The sequence below is a fragment of the Pristiophorus japonicus genome, chromosome 5, assembly GCF_044704955.1.
Source record: "Pristiophorus japonicus isolate sPriJap1 chromosome 5, sPriJap1.hap1, whole genome shotgun sequence".
NCBI lineage: Eukaryota > Metazoa > Chordata > Chondrichthyes > Pristiophoridae > Pristiophorus > Pristiophorus japonicus.
In genome coordinates this window covers 93,649,321-93,667,383 of record NC_091981.1, presented here as the reverse complement: position 1 = coordinate 93,667,383, position 18,063 = coordinate 93,649,321, and positions in this window count along the sequence as shown.

Sequence of the window (18,063 nt, the reverse complement as noted above, 5' to 3'; positions counted from 1 at the left end):
ATCTCCGAACGTACATAAGTGGCGCAACTCTGGTAAGTGTGCTGAAAAACATGCTCGGCCAAAATTGAGGACTTGGTTACTCGCTAGTGATTTATGCTGGATGTCTGTATGTGTGGACTTTGGGTGAGGACAGAACTGAGCTTGGCTGTGCTGCCCCCATATTTGAATGTCTTATCATAACTCATTTTAAAGGTTAAAACAAATGAGATGATTCCATCATTATTTCAAAGTCCTTTATGAATACAATTAATATATTGTGCAATTGGAATGGAAAAGATATTAGTAATCGCCCATGAAGACAGTGATGGTGTTAAGTATCTAATAACTCCATGAGGCTAATTACGGTGAGCTACTTCAGGCATGACCTTACTCCAGTTTATTTATTCTCAAAGTGAGGATTCAACATGGCTGCCAACATTATATACACAGCTTGCACGTGTCTGCCAGTGACCATTAGGACTCCGACAGTTGCGGCCTCTGGTGGCAGATAAAACCCAGTTAACATACATAACATAATTCCCCCCAAAGTCCTTGGTACAGGTTGTATTTACAAGTTGAGACGGTCCGGGGCCTTCCGCTCCCTGGTTGATCTTCTCAGTTCGAACCCAATCTTGGGTGAGTTAGTAGGACCATTGCTGCATTGCGGAGCAGTCGGTCTGACAGGACTGTCGGGAATGGTAGGTTCGTCTTCGTGAATGACACAAGGGTCAGTTGATGGTTGGATGTGTGTTGGTCGATGATGATGGCATCTTCAATTTGTTCTGGGTTGTCTGTGAATCGCAGTTTGGTTTGGTTGATGTGCCTCTAGCACGTTTGGCCATTTAACAGTTTGACTACAAACACCCTGTTCCTCTTCTTGGCTAAAACCGTGCCAGCAACCCACTTTGGACCATGACCATAATTCAGGATAAACACAGGGTCATGAACAGCAATGTCACGTGATACGGCCACGCGATCGTGGTACCATTGCTGCCGTTGCTTCTGGTTTCGACGTGATCATTGAGATCTGGGTGTACAAGGCAGAGCCTGGTTTTGAGGCCTCTCTTCATTAACAGCTCAGCAGGAGGGACCCGGTGAGTGAGTGGGGTCTCGTCCGGTAACTGAGCAGAATGCAGGACAAGCAGGTCTGTAGGGAGCCGTGAGTCTCGCGTTTTAGGCTTTGCTTAATGGTTTGGACAGTCCACTCTGCTTGACCGTTAGACATGGGTTTGAAAGGGGCAGACCTGACATGCTTGATGCCATTACGGGTCATAAACTCGTGGAACTCTGAACTGGTGAAACACGGTCTGTTGTCGCTGACAAGGACATCAGGCAGGCAATGGGTGGCGAACATAGCCCGGAGGCTTTCAATAGTGGCTGTGGATGTGCTGGATGACATGATTACACGTTCAATCCCTTTGGAGCAAGCGTCCACTACCACTAAAAACATTTTGCCGAGAAAGGGGCCGGCAAAGTGTTTGTGGATCCTTGACCACGGTTTGGATGACCATGACCACAGACTCAGCAGAGCCTCCACAGGTGCGTTACCCAGTTGCATGCAAGTGTTGCACTGATGCACGCATGACTCCAAGTCCGAGTCAATGCCGGGCCATCAAACGTGAGACCTGGCAATGGCTTTCATCATGACAATGCCTGGGTGGGTACTGTGTAAATCTCGCACAGAAGTTTCCCTGCCTTTTTTTGGCATAACAACACGATTACTCCATAACAGACAATCACACTGAATAGACATTTCACCTTTGCGGCGCCTATAAGGCTTAATTTCATCCTGCATTTCCCTGGGAATGGCAGACCAATTTCCATTTAGGACACACCTTTTTACGCTTGACAGTACAGGATCCTGGCTGGTCCAGGTCCTAATTTGGCGAGCCGTGATGGGTGACCCTCACTCTTGAAGGCATCCATGACCAGCGGGCTGCGGCATTTCCACCCCGGTTGTGGGCAATGGTAGCCGGCTAAGCGCATCAGCACAGTTTTCAATGCCTGATCTGTGGCGGATGACATAATCATAAACGGATAATGTCAGTGCCCATCTTTGGATGCAGGATGAGGCATTGGTGTTTATACCTTTGCTCTCAGAAAACAATGAAATGAGTGGTTTGTGGTCTGTTTTAAGCTCAAAACGAAGCCCAAACAGGTTTTGGTGCATTTTCCTAACCCCATATACGCATGCTAAAGCCTCTTTCTCTACCATACTATAGGCTCTTTCAGCCTTAGACAGACTTATGGACGCGTATGCAACTGTTTGGAGTTTGCCTGATACATTGGCTTGCTGGAGCACACAACCGACCCCATATGATGAGGCGTCGCAGGCCTGCACTAACCGCTTACATGGGTCATAGTGTACCAGTAATTTATTGGAACATAGCAGATTCCTGGCCTTCTCAAAGGCTCTGACTTGAGATTTGCCCCAAACCCAGTCGTTACCCTTTCTCAGCAACATGTGCAAGGGCTCTAGCAATGTGCTCAAACTAGGTAGAAAGTTACCAAAATAGTTGAGAAGACCCAGGAACGAACGCAGCTCCATCACACTCTGGGGTCTGGATGCATTCTTGATGGCCTCTGTCTTCGAGTCCGTAGGCCTGATGCCATCTGCTGCAATCTTTCTCCCCATGAATTTGACTTTTGGTGTCATGAAAACGCACTTGGAGCGTTTTAGCCTGAGTCCCACTCTGTCCAGACAACATAGAACCTCTTCCAGGTTGTGCAGATGTTTGGTGGCGTCGCGACCGGTGATCAGGATGTCATCTTGGAATGAATCTCGGGACGGACCTCAGCAAACTCTCCATGTTTCTCTGAAATACAGCTGCCGCCGTGCGAATTCCGAAAGGGCATCTGTGGTATATAAACAGTCCTTTGTGCGTGTTGATGCACGTCAGTTTTTTCGAAGATTCGACTAGCTCCTGTTTCATGTAAGCGGAGTCAGGTCCAATTTGGTGAACGACTTCCCCCCGCTCGCATTGCAAACAGTTCGTCAGCCTTGGGTAACGAGTACTGATCCTGTATCGAGACTCGGTTGATCGTTACCTTGCAAATCCTGACCGTGCCTTCACTTTTCAACACCGGGACAATTGGATTGGCCCATTCACTGAACTCGACTGGTGATATGATTCCTTCCCGTTGAAGTCTGTCCAGTTCAATCTCGACCTTCTCCCTCATCATGTATGGAACCGCCTGAGCCTTGTGATGGATGGATCTTGCATCCGGGCCTAGGTGGATCTGCACCTTGGCTTCCGTGAAGTTGCCGATGCCTGGTTCGAACAACGAGGGAAACTTGCTCAGCACTTGAGCACACAAAGCGTCATCCACTGATGATAAGGCTTTAATATCGTTCCAGTTCCATTTAATTTTCTCAAGCCAACTCCTGCCGAACAGTGTTGGGCCATTGCCTGGAACAATCCACAACTATAAATCATGCACAGCTCCATCGTACAATACCTTTACTGCCGCACTGCCAATAGAAACATAGAAACATAGAAAATAGGTGCAGGAGTAGGCCATTCGGCCCTTCAAGCCTGCACCGCCATTCAATGAGTTCATGGCTGCACATGCAACTTCAGTATCTCATTCCTGCTTTCTCACCATACCCCTTGATCCCCCTAGTACTAAGGACTACATCTAACTCCTTTTTGAATATATTTAGTGAATTGGCCTCAACAACTTCCTGTGGTGGAGAATTCCACAAGTTCACCACTCTCTGGGTGAAGAAGTTTCTCTTCATCACGGTTCTAAATGGCTTACCCCTTATCCTTAGACTGTGACCCCTGGTTCTGGACTTCCCCAACATTGGGAACATTCTTCCTGCATCTAACCTGTGTAAACCCATCAGAATTTTAAACGTTTCCATGAGATCCCCTCTCATTCTTCTGAACTCCAGTGAATACAAGCCCAGTTGATCCAATCTTTCTTGATATGTCAGTCCCGCCATCCCGGGAAGCAGTCTGGTGAACCATCCCTGCACTCCCTCAATAGCAAGAATGTCCTTCCTCAAGTTAGGAGACCAAAACTGTACACAATACTCCAGGTGTGGCCTCACCAAGGCCCTGTACAACTGTAGTAACACCTCCCTGCCCCTGTACTCAAATCCCCTCTTATGAAGGCCAACATGCCATTTGCTTTTTTAACCACCTGCTGTACCTGAATGCCAACCTTCAATGACTGATGTACCATGACACCCAGCTCTCGTTGCACCTCCCCTTTTCCTAATCTGTCACCATTCAGATAATAGTCTGTCACTCTGTTTTTACCACCAAAGTAGATAACCTCACATTTATCTACATTATACTTCACCTGCCATGCATTTGCCCACTCACCTAACCTATCCAAGTCACTCTGCAGCCTCATAGCATCCTCCTCGCAGCTCACACTGGAAAAATGACTGGTATGAGCTCTTTGGTGTAGGTACGCAGCTTCGCATTGATTGGGCTCAGTTTGGGTCTTTTTGTCTTAGTATCCTACAGCTTTTTGAAAGCCTTGTGGCTCATTATTGACTGACTCGCACCCGTGTCCAATTCCATGGATACTGGAACCCCATTTAATTTAACTTCCAGCATTATCGGAGGATTTTTGGTAAAAGAATGCAACCCATACAATTCTTCATCCTGTACCTCGGATTGAATTGCCTGTGCCGCTTGATCCACGCTGGATCGATCATCCTCAGCCATGTGGTGTGTCGCAGCACGCTTGCTCGGTTGTGGACACATTTGCTGAAGGTGCCCCATTGTTGCACTGCCTTTGCACACATATTGCTTGAATCGGTATTGATGAGCTCGATAATAGCCCCTGCAACACCAACAAGGCGAGGTTTGATTCACCCCCGATGGCGAACTTTGAGCAGTTACAGGTCGTACGAATGCAGATGAGTAGGCCCTGCCATGTGCAGCTCTGCCTGCCGATGATATTATTTTATGCACAGTACTTGCTGGTGTGTTTCGATGCTGGGAAGATATCTGTTTCAAGTTTTTGTCCGTGGACATGCATGCCTGGGTGATCGTGATAGCCCTGCTCAGGTCTAGAGATTCAGCAGCCAGCAGCTTTCGAAGGATGACCTCGTGGCCAATGCCAAGCATGAAACAGTCCTGCAGCATTTCCTCCAAAGCAGCTCCGAAGTTGCACGGCCCAGTGAGACGTCTCAGGTCGGCGAAAAATTCCGCCATGTCCTGGCCCTCGGAGCGATTGTGCGTATAGAAAAGATACCTCGCCATGGTGATGCTTTCCTTCGGTTTAAAGTGGTTCCGAACCAGCGTACACAATTCATCGTCAGTTTTATCCGTTGGTCGAGTCGGTGAGAGTAGATTCTTGATAAGGGCATAACTTTTTGACTCACAAACGGTGAGGAGAACCATCCTGCACTTAATTGTGTTATCGGTTCCTTCCAATCCGTTGGCTACGAAGTACTGGTCGAGGCGATGAGTGAAATCCTCCCAGTCTTCCCCTTCCACGAATCTCCAAAATTCCAACAGACATGGTTGCATGAAAGTTTATATTTTTAATTCGCCAATTGTTAAGTATTGCGTAACTCCACGAGGCTAAGTACAGTGAGCTAGTTCAGGCATGACCTTACTCCAATTTATTTATTCTCAAAGTGAGGATTCAACATGGCTGCCAACATTATATACATGGCTTGCACGTGTCTGCCAGTGACCATTAGGACTCCGATAGTTGCGCCCTCCGGTGGCAGGTAAAACCCAGGTAACATACATAACAGATGGAATCCTCCATGTCCATAGGGGTGATGACTGCAGCACCAAAACAATCAAGTGGAAGGTGCTGTGTCTGGCATGTGGCTATAAAAGAGCTGGAGCAGCATACCATTACAACTTCCAGCGAGCTGCTCCAAGTGTGCGACGATTAAAAGTTGGCGACTGGGTGACGTCATCAAAACCCAGTTCGCTGTTTGGAGTGTGGGCAGGAACATCAGCGGGGCCCAGGTACAGCGGAGGAGTGGGACGGTCGGGGAGGATGAGTGGCGAGAGATCGTGGCAGAGATGCAGTGAGTGATTGAGGCGGAGGAGCGATGAAAGATCGTGGCTGAGATTCGACGAGTGATCGTGGCGGAGGTTCGGCGAATGTTTGTGCGGAGGTGCGGTGAGAGATCGTGGTGGCGATGCGGTGAATGTTTGCGGCGGAGGAGCGGTGAGTGATCGTGGCGGAGGAGGGGTGAGGGATCGTGGCGGAGGTGCGGCAAATGAGGGTATGGGGCCCAGAAGAACCAAGGGCCCAGGTGCAGCATGGGCCAGCCCACATGACGATATGTGTGCGCACTAGGTCCGTGCAGCAGAGCAGGTCTCCAGTCGTCCTGGTAGACCCTTGCCACTGGATAAAGGCCTAGCTCTGCCGAGCCCATGTGGTGGCTGATGTGCAACGGTCACCACAGGTTAAAAAAATCCATGCATAGGCATCTTCCACCCCTTCAATTGGAGTTCAGGACTGGAATATCGGGTCCTTCATTGAAACATCTGTAAACTCATATGGAAGCAAGTCATCCTCGTTCGAGGGACCGCCTATGATGATGATGATGATGATGATTCTAAGCAGCAACGGCATGAACCCGCAGCAGAGACAACATTAAAAGGTGGGGATGTTATTAAAGCATTGAATGTAAAAATTGATTTTGCGTGATCGAAGAGATGTTCCTTAGTTCCAAGGGCAGAATAAATGACCATGAGCACTGCTGCTCCTCCTGGCCCCCCCCAAAATTGTCCCAAAAAAGCTTTTGGGTCAATTCTACTCACTTATTGGTATGAATGGGCATCGTGTTCGCAGTACACTTTCCGCCCATTTGTATCTGACAATTGCAAATAGGGTCCTACAACTGGCATAAGATCAAAACTTGCATACTTAAACAGCCTCCCACGGGAAACAAGCAGACAGGCCATTTACAGGCCCATTAGACAATTGCATTAGGTGGGCCTTGGGCATCTATGGGTATGCCCAGGTGTCCCGTCCCCCCACGACCCCCCTAGATTTGCAACGGCCGGCGCCCATTTTTCTGTTGAGGAATGGCCTGCTGGCAGTTGAAAAGTGTCCTCACTGAGTGGATGCTATGGTGTTTTGAAGCAAGTGAGAAGATTGGGGGAATTCAGCCTGGGTAATACTTCATACTTTGTATCAGTCAGCCAGTGAAGGTATGGGGGAGGTCTGGAAGCAGTTTAGCTACTTACTGTCTTACACATGGAGACAGATGGGATGAAGAATGTTTCTAACGTATCTTGAGAAAAATTACATAAAAATAAATACTAAATACATGGATTGGAAATTCGGTATCTCCCGCTTTGAGGCTGTGAAGACGCAGGGGCGCCACCTTTAGCGCCGGGCGATGTCTACTGCCCCAAAGTGTGATATTCAGTTGTATCGTCCCAAGAGAAGAGTGGTGCGCTATGAAAAGTGTTCCACAATCCTCTTAGGGCACTAAGGGAGTGATAACTCCACTTTCCTTCTCTATCCCCATAACCCTTGATTTCTCCAGGGTGCAAAAATCTATCTGTCTCAGCCGTGAATACATTTAGCGACTCAGCATCCGCAGCCCTTTGGGACAGAGAGTTCCAAATATTCACAACCTTCTGAGTGAAGAAATTCCTCTGCATACTAAAGCAAAATACTGTGGATGTTGGAACCTGAAATAAAAACAGAAAATGCTGGATCTGTGCAGAGAAAAACAGAGTTAATGTTTCAGGTCGATGACCCTTCATCAGATCTGGTGAATGTTCGAAAATAACAGATTCTTAAGGAGCACTGAAAGAGGGAGGGGAAGAAAGAACAAAAGGGAAGGTCTGTGATAGGGTGGAAGGCAGGAGATATTAGAGAGCCAAAAGGGATGGTGGACCGAATTGAAATGGTAATGGCAGAAGTTAGAAAAAGGTTAGTCTAGATAGGGTGTGAATGGCGGAATAATGACCAGCTGCCTTTGGAGACAAAGAGAAAAAAAACGCATGATCGGGGTGGGGGGAGGGAGGCAGGGGGAGCGACGGGGCGGGGGGGAGCCAAAAATGGGCAGGGTTATCTAAAATTGTTGAACACGATGTTGAGTCCAGTAGGCTGTAAAGTGCCTAAACAAAAGATAAGATGCTGTTCCTCGAGCTTGCGTTGAGCTTCATTGGAACAGTGTAGGAGGCCGAGGACGGAGATGTCAGAGTGGGAGTGGAGCGGAGAATTAAAGTGACAGGTGACCGGAAGTTCAGGGTCACACTTACAGACTGAACGGACGTGCTCCGCAAAGCGGTCACCCAATCTGCGTTTGGTCTCCCCAATGTAGAGGAGACCACATCATGAGCAGCGAATACAGTATATTAAATTGAAAGAAGTACAAGTAAATCGCTGTTTCACCTGGAAGGAGTATTTGGGGCCCTGGATAATGGGAAGGGAGGGGGTAAAAGGGCAGGTGTTGCATCTCCTGTGCTTGCACGGAGAGGTGCTGTGGGAAGGGGAGAGGGTGTTGGCGGTGACTGTGGAATGGACCAGGGTGTCATGGAGGGAACGGTCCCTTCGGAATGCTGAGAGGGGAGAGGAAGATGTGATTGGTGGTGGGATCACCCTGGAGGTGGCGGAAATGGTGGAGGATGATCCTTTGAACGTGGATGCTGGTGGAGTGAAAGGTGAGGACAAGGGGAACCCTGTCGTGGTTCTGAGAGGGAGGGGAAGGGGTGACAGCAGAGGTGCGGGAAATCGAACAAACACAGTCGAGGGCCATGTTAACCATGGCGGAGGGGAATCCTCTGTTGAGGAAAAAGGAAGACATATCAGGGGCACGAGTATGGAAGATGGTATCGTCAGAGCAAATGCGACGGAGACAGAGAAATTGGGAGAATGGAATGGAGTCCTTACAGGATGCGGAGTGGGAGGAAGTGTAGTCAAGGTAGCTGTGGGAGTCAGTGGACTTATAGTGAATGTTTGTCAATAGTCTTTCCCCAGAAATGGAGACAGAGAAGTCGAGGAAGGGAAGGGAAGAGTTGGAGATGGACCATGTGAAGGTGAGGGAAGGGTTGAAATTTATTGCAAAGTGAATTAAATGTTCTAGTTCCTCGGTGTTTTCAGAGAAAATTCCTCTGCATCAAAGTCTTAAAAGGCCAACCCCTTATCCTGAGACTATGCCCCTTTGTTCCAGACTTTCCAACCAGGGGAAACAATCTCTCAGCATCTACCCTGTCAATCCCCCTCAGAATCTTATATGTTTTAATGAGATCACCTCTCATTCTTCTAAATTCCAGCGAGTATAGGCTCAATCTACTCAATCACTCCTCATAGGACAACCCTCTTATTCCAGGATTAATTGCACCATCTCTAAGGCAAGTGTATATTTCTTAGATAAGGAGACCAAAACTGTGCGCAGTACTCCAGGTGTGGTTTCACCAAAGCCCTGTACAATTGTAACAAAACTTCCTTATTCTTGTACTCCAACCCACTAGCAATAAAGGCCATCGTGCTATTTGCCTTCCTAATTGCTGCTGTACCTGCATGCTAAGTCTCTGTGTCATGTACTATGACATCCAAAACTCACTGAACACCAACATTTAATAGTTTCTCACCCTTTAAAAACTATTTTGTATCCCTATTCTTCCTACCAATGTGAATAACGACATTTCCCCACATTATACGTCACGTTTTTCAGCGGTATTCCTCGTTTTCGGTAGGAATTTCATCGAAGTGTTCCGCCTGCAGTTTTGAAATACTGCTGGGGAGTGGACCACTGGCATGCAACACTGGAAAAACCGCTTCCGTCCGAATTTGGTGGTAGCAGTGATCCATAGTTGGGGGGAGAAAAACGCCAAGGAGAACCAGCCGGAGCAGCCCTTCAATCGGTGGTAGGTATGAAACCCTACAAAAAAAGGTTAGTTAAGGGTCTTGTGAATGTTCTGTGATTTTTAAATTTTTTTGAAAAATATTTTTTATGCTTTCTCCCTCCCTAGCCTCGGACTAAATTTGACGAGGATCGCATTTTCCACCGGGAATCCACATACAACACTGATTTTTCCCGCCGGGCGAATTTTTTTCCATTTTTTGATTAATTGTCCACCGCTCTTAATAGAATAATTATAACGTTTTTTTGGGGCGGTAAACCAGTGGTGGCAGTTTTTGATCAAATTCCAGCCTTAATCCCTTTGCAGGTTCTTTGCATCCCCCACTGGTTTCAGCCTGCCAATCCCTACTCTCTATTTTTTGTCCATTAACCAATCCTCTATCCACGCTAATATAATATCCCCAAACCCATGTGCCCAGGATTGTACATTTTCTCATGAACTGTACAGTCCTGTCCCACTGTCCTCCTTGTCTTTATCCATCATGCATGCATTCTGTCACATCATATAATTATCTGAAAATGTAATATTGCTGCTAATTAAATATTGAGGAGGGTTGAGATCTTATGAAATAAAATAATTATGAATGAACCCAAAGGTAATTCTAAACTATGCTATAGAATTTGTTGGGGGAAGATGCTTTCAAAACATATTGGCCTAAATTTTGCGATCAGAAGTGCAGGAACAGCATTCACCGTTCATCACGCTTACAGCTGCCCACAAACTTTTCGTGGGCTTTTGCGCGGCAACTTATGGTAATTAGAGATCCAGTTCAGCGTGGCACCCTCTATAGGGAATCTGAGATGTGTGTGAGCAGGTGAAGCAATAGCATGTCTCTGCAACCAATCAGATTGAAGAAACCTTTCGGAGACACACAGAGGTGAATTTTAACCTCAATAATGGGTGGGTTTGAGTCGGATGGGATGTGGAAATTAAAGAAAACACAAACCCAATCCTTACCCTAACTTAATCTGGCTTCCAGGCTGGCTGGCCTGGAGCTCCCGGACCTCAGGAAACCCAACAGCTAAAGAGGTATGTGCTTTTCCAACACTGCCTGTGGGCCAGGAGGGGCAGGAGTGCTTCCCCCCACTTCCAGTCTCCCAAGCTTCCCCCGGTCAGGATCAGACCCCCCCTCCCCCCATGACCAGACACCCACCCACAGGATCGCCTCCTCCATTCCACCGCCAAGATGTCCGACCTCCCCTCCCCCCCCCACGCCCCAGGATGCTGACATCCCCAATCCAGGATTGGACCATCCCACCCAAGATTCGGACCACCTCCTGCCCCAACACTATCACTAGCCCAGCAGCAGGCTCCCTCCCTGCTCCTGGGCTGTGGCTTCCTCCAGAATATTCCCTGCCCAACAGGGTGCCAAGCCTATCAATCAGGCTGTCTCCTGGGCAGGGACCTGCTGGAAAAAAACACACGCTGTGGAGTTACCGTGTACCTGACTACAACTCCACAACGTTCGGAAATCCCACCCCAGTCAAGATCGGGGCCGCAGAATCTATACTAGGAAGCGTAAATTAGAATATTTAATACAATGTAAAATCATGTACAGAAAACGAAATAAGAGGGAAAGAAAAATGGGATTAAGAGAGAGAGTTAAATGAGACAGAAAGAAAAAGTAAAAAAAAAATTTTAAACATTTTTAAATTCTAATTTAAAAAAATCTCCTACAATAATTAAAAGTCTGAAGGAATAAGATTCCACATGTAAAAGCTATTTTCAGTGCCAGAGAAGTTGTTTGACAGTAAGACTTAGCACACCATTAAAAATTCACTTACACTTGAATGGAAAAGTCCTAACATTTTCTGATGTGTTTAGTGGGTAAGTACTGCAACCTCATGCCCTTCATGGATTTCAAGGCCGAATCTCTTAGCGAGATATCGGTGCAGCGAAGCTTATGAAGGAGTAGGACAAATTGGACAGCAAATTCCTTATTTTCGTGTTTAATTGTGGATGTGCGGACATCAGAAGCTGTTGTCTGATTTATTCCGTAATATAGGTGAGCACTGATAGCCTCCCTTTATTCCTACTGCAACAGCCGGGCCATTGTAAAATTACATTTGGTTTGCAACTTTATACCTATCCATGATTGTGTTTTTTCCTATTAAAAGTAACGGGGAACTCACCTCACACATAACAGCTACATGTGTTTTTTAGAATGCTATGCAGTCATGAAAAGCATCTTGTGTCTCTGGAGGTGAACATAACAATGAATTCAAATCAAATATAATAAGGCGCAAGTCATCCTTTATCAAGCCTTAAAAATATTATAGTTTTCAACAAAAGTAAGTTAAGTAAAGAAAACCTTTTATAGTTGAAATTGTAAAATTCTATTTACAGACTAAAATGATAATGTTTTTATATATGGCTATTTTATCAGCCTCTTACTATGAAGAGAATCATTTTATTTTTACATGTAAACTACTCTTTTGGTGGTGTGCCAAAATTCTTCAAATGAGATATTCCTCTTTACTTAATTTGGTTGATGAGAGAGATATTAAAGATTCCATAGCACTGTTTGAAGAATAGAAGAAGTTTTGCCAGTGTCCTGAACAACATTTTTCCCTCAACCAATATCATCAGAAACAGATTAGCTGTTCATTCATCTCATTCCTATTTGTGGGAGCTTGTAAAATGGCTGCTGCACTTGACTATAGAACAACTTAAACTAATTAATTGTATATAAAATGCTTTGAGATGTGATATGGCATTATATAAATTTAAGGGCTCAATTTTTCCCAAGCCCATTTTCTGGCATATTGCTAGAGTTATGCCCGTTTTTCTAGGCCAGAAATATGCTGGAAATACTTTGCCAAAATTTCACCGATGTATAATTTGAATTCGGCACCGCGCAGCGTGTCCATTCGCCTCGGGTGTGGGTGGGGGGGTGGAGTCTGCTGTCTGTGCAAAAAAACGATGCCACACTTTCTGCACATGCGCGGAAAAAAAAGTTACGTTTCTGATGTCATTGCAATGAACGCGCATGTGCAGTAAAGCTCCGAGTTGGCAATTGCCCATTTTTGAAGAGCCAGTTGTGTGTGTGAGAATGTTGAGTGCTGTGTGAAAGCATTGGAAAAATCGCAGCTGCAGCAATACAAGATGCAATGCAGTGCAAGGACCAACAATTTCTTACAGGAAGAAGTGGAGGCACTGGTTACTGTGATTGAGATCAGATGGCAGGAGCTGGAGAGGTCACATAAAAGTTCCACCCAAAGAAATGAAGAAACGTTGGAATCAAGTTGCAGAAGATTACTGTGCAATGGTGACCACCACGAGATCTGGAGGCCAGTGTAAAAAGAAGTGGCAGGACCTTGGTCAAGTCGTTAGTGTAAGTAACATTTTCATTTATTCAATGGAATTGCAATTGTAGATATGACTATCTGTATGTCCTTCCCAGCAGAAAGACACCCTCTTTAAAAAGTTATGTTTTCATCTTTGCAGAGGAAGGTGGCACATAATGAAAGGGAAAGAACTCGAACAGGAGGAGGCCCACTAAATCTGCGCCCACTGACACCCTTGGAAGAGATGGTCGCTGCTTTGATGGGTCCTGCCTGGAGAAAAGCAATCAGTACTGCACAAGCTGGGCCCACACTTGAGGGAGAGGGTAAGACCTGCAAATTCATTATGGTCCTTGAAATCAGCCTGCTGTCTGCCCATTCCTCTGCTGCTAACCATTTGACTGTTCTGTTATATTTTGCAGAACTTGAGGCCAACCCTGATGATGCAGCAGAAGAAGATACAGACACGGACGAGCTTGAAGAGGAGAACATCTTTCAATTGAACCCTCCAGACTAAGAACATTGAGGTGAGGGGGAGGGGGAAGATAAGGGGATGGATGTGGATGAAGCTCCCACTGTTGTACTGACTTTGGAGGAGGTGCCGCTCATTGCAGTGACAGCCCCTTCTGTGACTAGTGGGACATGCTAGTGGGACATTCCATGGTTTCACACCTTCCTAAGTTGCCGGTCCCAGTGGTGGGGTACAGCGAGGCAGACCCAGAGCCCCACCGTTCCAGACTGTGGGTCCCAGTGGTGGGGTGCAGCGAGGCACACCCATGGGGAGCAGGGGCAGGAGAGTGCGACCGCGCTCTCCTGAGGTGCAGGATTTAACAGATGTGGTTCAGATGATATCATTGAGTGCAGAGAGCATTGACCTTACCCGATTAGTCCTGGATGCCATCAGTGTGGTGAGTGATGAGGTAGTGGGACTGGCGGGAGAAGTAACAGCAATGACACGAGAAATGGGAACGATGTCCGGGACCATCAGAGAGGGTATAGTGGCCATGACGGACGTAATGTCAGAGATAGTGCGAACCACATCACTGACCATGAGGGAGGAAATGTTGCAGATAGTTCAGACAGTTTTGCTCCACATGAGGGAGTGAATGTTGCAGGTCATTGAGACACTGTCAGGGTGCATGAGGGATGGCATGTTGGAATTAGCTGCTGCAATAAGGGAACACGCACAGATCCCACGCCCATTGACAGAATCAACTGTCACTCCCATTCCAATCCCCACACCAGCCTCTGAATAATCCAAAGCTGGGCCCTCCAACTTGCCGCCTGCCAGTGTGGTGTGCAGTACCCAAGATCTTAGTAATAATAAGCTTGGTACCAAGCCCAGAAACACTGCGCCACCACCTGCAGGCGGGGGCGATGGAGAGTACAAGACCAAGCGCAGCGGGCAGTTTTAGAATAAGGTGGAGGAGAGATGGGTGCAGCCTTTCTTTGCTGCTACTGCTGTTGTTGTATCATTATTGTTACTGTTGTAACTGTTGTTCTCAAATTAAAAGTTTTTTGTAAGTTATGTAAATTTCCAAGTTTAAAAGTTTGTAAGTGATCTTAAAGTTATTAAGTGATCTTAAAGAGTGATCGTAAAGTAAAGTTTGATACAAGAATAATTTTATTAAAGTTAAGTACAAAAGAACTGTTTGTTAAACTTTTGAATAAAATATATTTTACATTAAAACTGAATCATGTTCCATGAACACAACACAACATTACAGAACAGCTCCAAATAGTAAACATGGTCTATGTGGAATAGTTGTCGCTGAGCCCTCAGGCATCAGTGAAGCGTTCACAGATGAGCTGCTGGTGCAAGGTTCGAGCAAACGTTAAGGGGCACGATGACCCACCCTTCTCCGCCGTCGTGCTCGGCCTCAGGCACTTGCATGGCTTCCTCATCCTCATCGTTCTCCTCCTCCTGCTTGTCACCTGTATCTTCCGCATCATTATCATCAGCCACTCTTGCCGCAGGCTGCTGCCTCATGTTGGCTAAGTTATGCAGCATGCAGCACACAACAGTGAACTGACCGACAATCTCAGGGGAGTACAGCAAGTAGCCTCCGGAATGATCCAGGCTTTCAAGATGCCAATGGTCCTTTATATGATGCTGCGTGTCACTATGTGTGACATGTTGTATTCCTGGTCAGCTTCTGTCCAGGTTACGCGTGGGGGCATCATGAGCCAGGTGGCAAGGCCGTACCCTTTGTCTCCTAGTAGCCAGCTCTGTCCTTCTGGCTACTGCTGCTGAAACATGACAGATATAATGCTGTCATGTAGGATGAACGCATCATGGGTGCTCCCAGTGTATCTTGCATCAACTGACATGCTATGATGTATGTTGTCACACACGAGCTGTACATTAATGGAATGGAAGCCTTTCTGTTCCTGTACATCTTGGAATCCTCCAAAGGTGCTCGCAAGGTGATGTGGGTACATTCAATGCAGCCCTGTACCTTTGGGAAGCCAGCAATCCTGGTGAAGCCCACAGACCTGTCATGGATTGCTTGGGCGGTCATGGGGAACTTTATGAAGTCATTCCTATGTGCCTACAGTGCAGCCGTGACCTGGCAAATAGAGACATGTGTTGAATGTTGAGAGATGGTGCACACATCCCCAGTTGTAACTTGAAATGATCTGGAGGCATAGAATGAAAGTGCAGCTGTAACCTTCACTTCAACTGACAAAGCAGTCCTCCTGATGCTTCAAGGTTGCAGGTCTGCTTTGACCAACTCACAGATCTCAGTTACAACTTCTTTGCGGAAACGCAGCCTCTGACACAGTCTGCAACACTCAGGTGGAGGTACAAACGCCTGACTCGATATAGTCGAGGGGTTAGGCCTTCTGCCCAGTACCCTACGGGCTCTGATGTTCTTGATGCAATCACGTCAAATCAATTGTCTCCTATATAGCACCATGATGCAGAAGGCTCGCACAAGGTATGGCATTGCCAGTAATGCCTCCATACTTAGAAATATAGAAACATAGAAAATAGGTGCAGGAGTAGACCATTCGGCCCTTCGAGTCTGCACCACCATTCAATATGATCACGGCTAATCATTTTTGCAACTTTAGTACCCCATTCCTGCTTTCTCTCCATACCCCTAGATCCCTTTAGCCGTAAGGGCCACATCTAACTCCCTTTTGAATATATCTAACAAACTGGCCTGAACAACTTTCTGTGGTAGAGAATTCCACAGGTTCAAAATTCTCTGAGTGAAGAAGTTTCGCCTCATCTCGATCCTAAATGGCATAAACCTTACCCTTAGATTGTGACCACTGGTTCTGGACTTCCCCAACATCGGGAACATTCTTCCTGCATCTAACCTGTCCAATTCGATCAGAATTTTATATGTTTCTATGAGATCCCCTCTCATTCTTCTAAATTCCAGTGAATATAAGCCAAGTTGATCCAGTCTTTCTTAATATGTCAGTGCTGCCATCCCGGGAATCAGTCTGGTGAACCTTTGCTGCAATCCCTCAATAGCAAGAATGTCCTTCCTCAGATTAGGAGACCAAAACTGTACACAATATTCAAGGTGTGGCCTCACCATGGCCCTGTACAACTGCAATAAGACCTCCCTGTTCCTATACTCAAATCCTCTCACTATGAAGGCCAACATGCCATTTGCTTTCTTCACCGCCTGCTGTACCTGCATGCCAACTTTCAATGACTGATATACCATGACACCCAGGTCTCGTTGCACCTTCCCTTTTCCTAATCTGTCACCATTCAGATAATACTCTGCCTTCCTGTTTTTGCCACCAAAGTGGATAACCTCACAATTATCTACATTATACTACATCTGCCATGCATTTACCCACTCACCTAACCTATCCAAGTCACCCTGCAGCCTCTTAGCATCCTACTCACAGCTCACACCACCACCCAGCTTAGTGTCATCTGCAAACTACATTGTGCAAACTGCAAATTACATTCAATTTCTTCATCTAAATCATTAATGTATATTGTAAATAGCTGGGGTTACAGCACTGAACCTTGCGGTACCCCACTAGTCACTGCCTGCCATTCTGAAAAGGACCCGTTTATTCTACTCTCTGCTTCCTGTCTGCCAACCAGTTCTCTATCCACGTCAATACATTACCCCCAATACCATGTGCTTTAATTTTGCACACTAATCTCTTGTGTGGGACCTTGTCAAAAGCCTTTTGAAAGTCCAAATACACCACCTCCACTGATTCTCCCTTGTCCACTCTACTAGTTACATCCTCAAAAAATTCTAGAAGATTTGTCAAGCATGATTTCCCTTTCATAAATCCATACTGACTTGGACCGATCCTGCTTTCCAAATGCGCTGCTATTACATCTTTAATAATTAATTCCAACATTTTCCCCACTACCGATGTCAGGCTAACCGGTCTATAATTCTCTGTTTTCTCTCTCCCTCCTTTTTTAAAAAGTGAGGTTACATTAGCTATCCTCCAATCCATAGGAACTGATCCAGAGTTCTATAGAATGTTGGAAAATGACCACCAATGCATCCACTATTTCTAGGGCCATTTCCCTAAGTACTCTGGGATGCAGACTATCAGGCCCTGGGGATTATCGACCTTCAGTCGCATCAATTTCCCTAACACAATTTCCTGAATAATAAGGACTTCGTTCAGTTCCTCCTTCTCGCTAGATGCTCGGTTCCCTAGTATTTCCAAAAGGTTATTTGTGTCTTCCTTAGTGAAGACAGAACCAAAGTATGTTCAATTGGTCTGCCATTTCTTTGTTCCCCATTATAAATTCACTTAATTCTGACTGCAAAGGACCTACATTTGTCTTCACTAATCTTTTTCTCTTCACATATCTATAGAAGCTTTTGCAGTCAGTTTTTATGTTCCCGAAAAGCTTACTCTTATACTTTTTTTCCTGCTCCTAATTAAACCCTTTGTCCTCCTCTGCTGAATTCTAAATTTCTCCCAGTGCTCAGGTTTGCTGCTGTTTTTGGCCAATTTATTTGCCTCTTCCT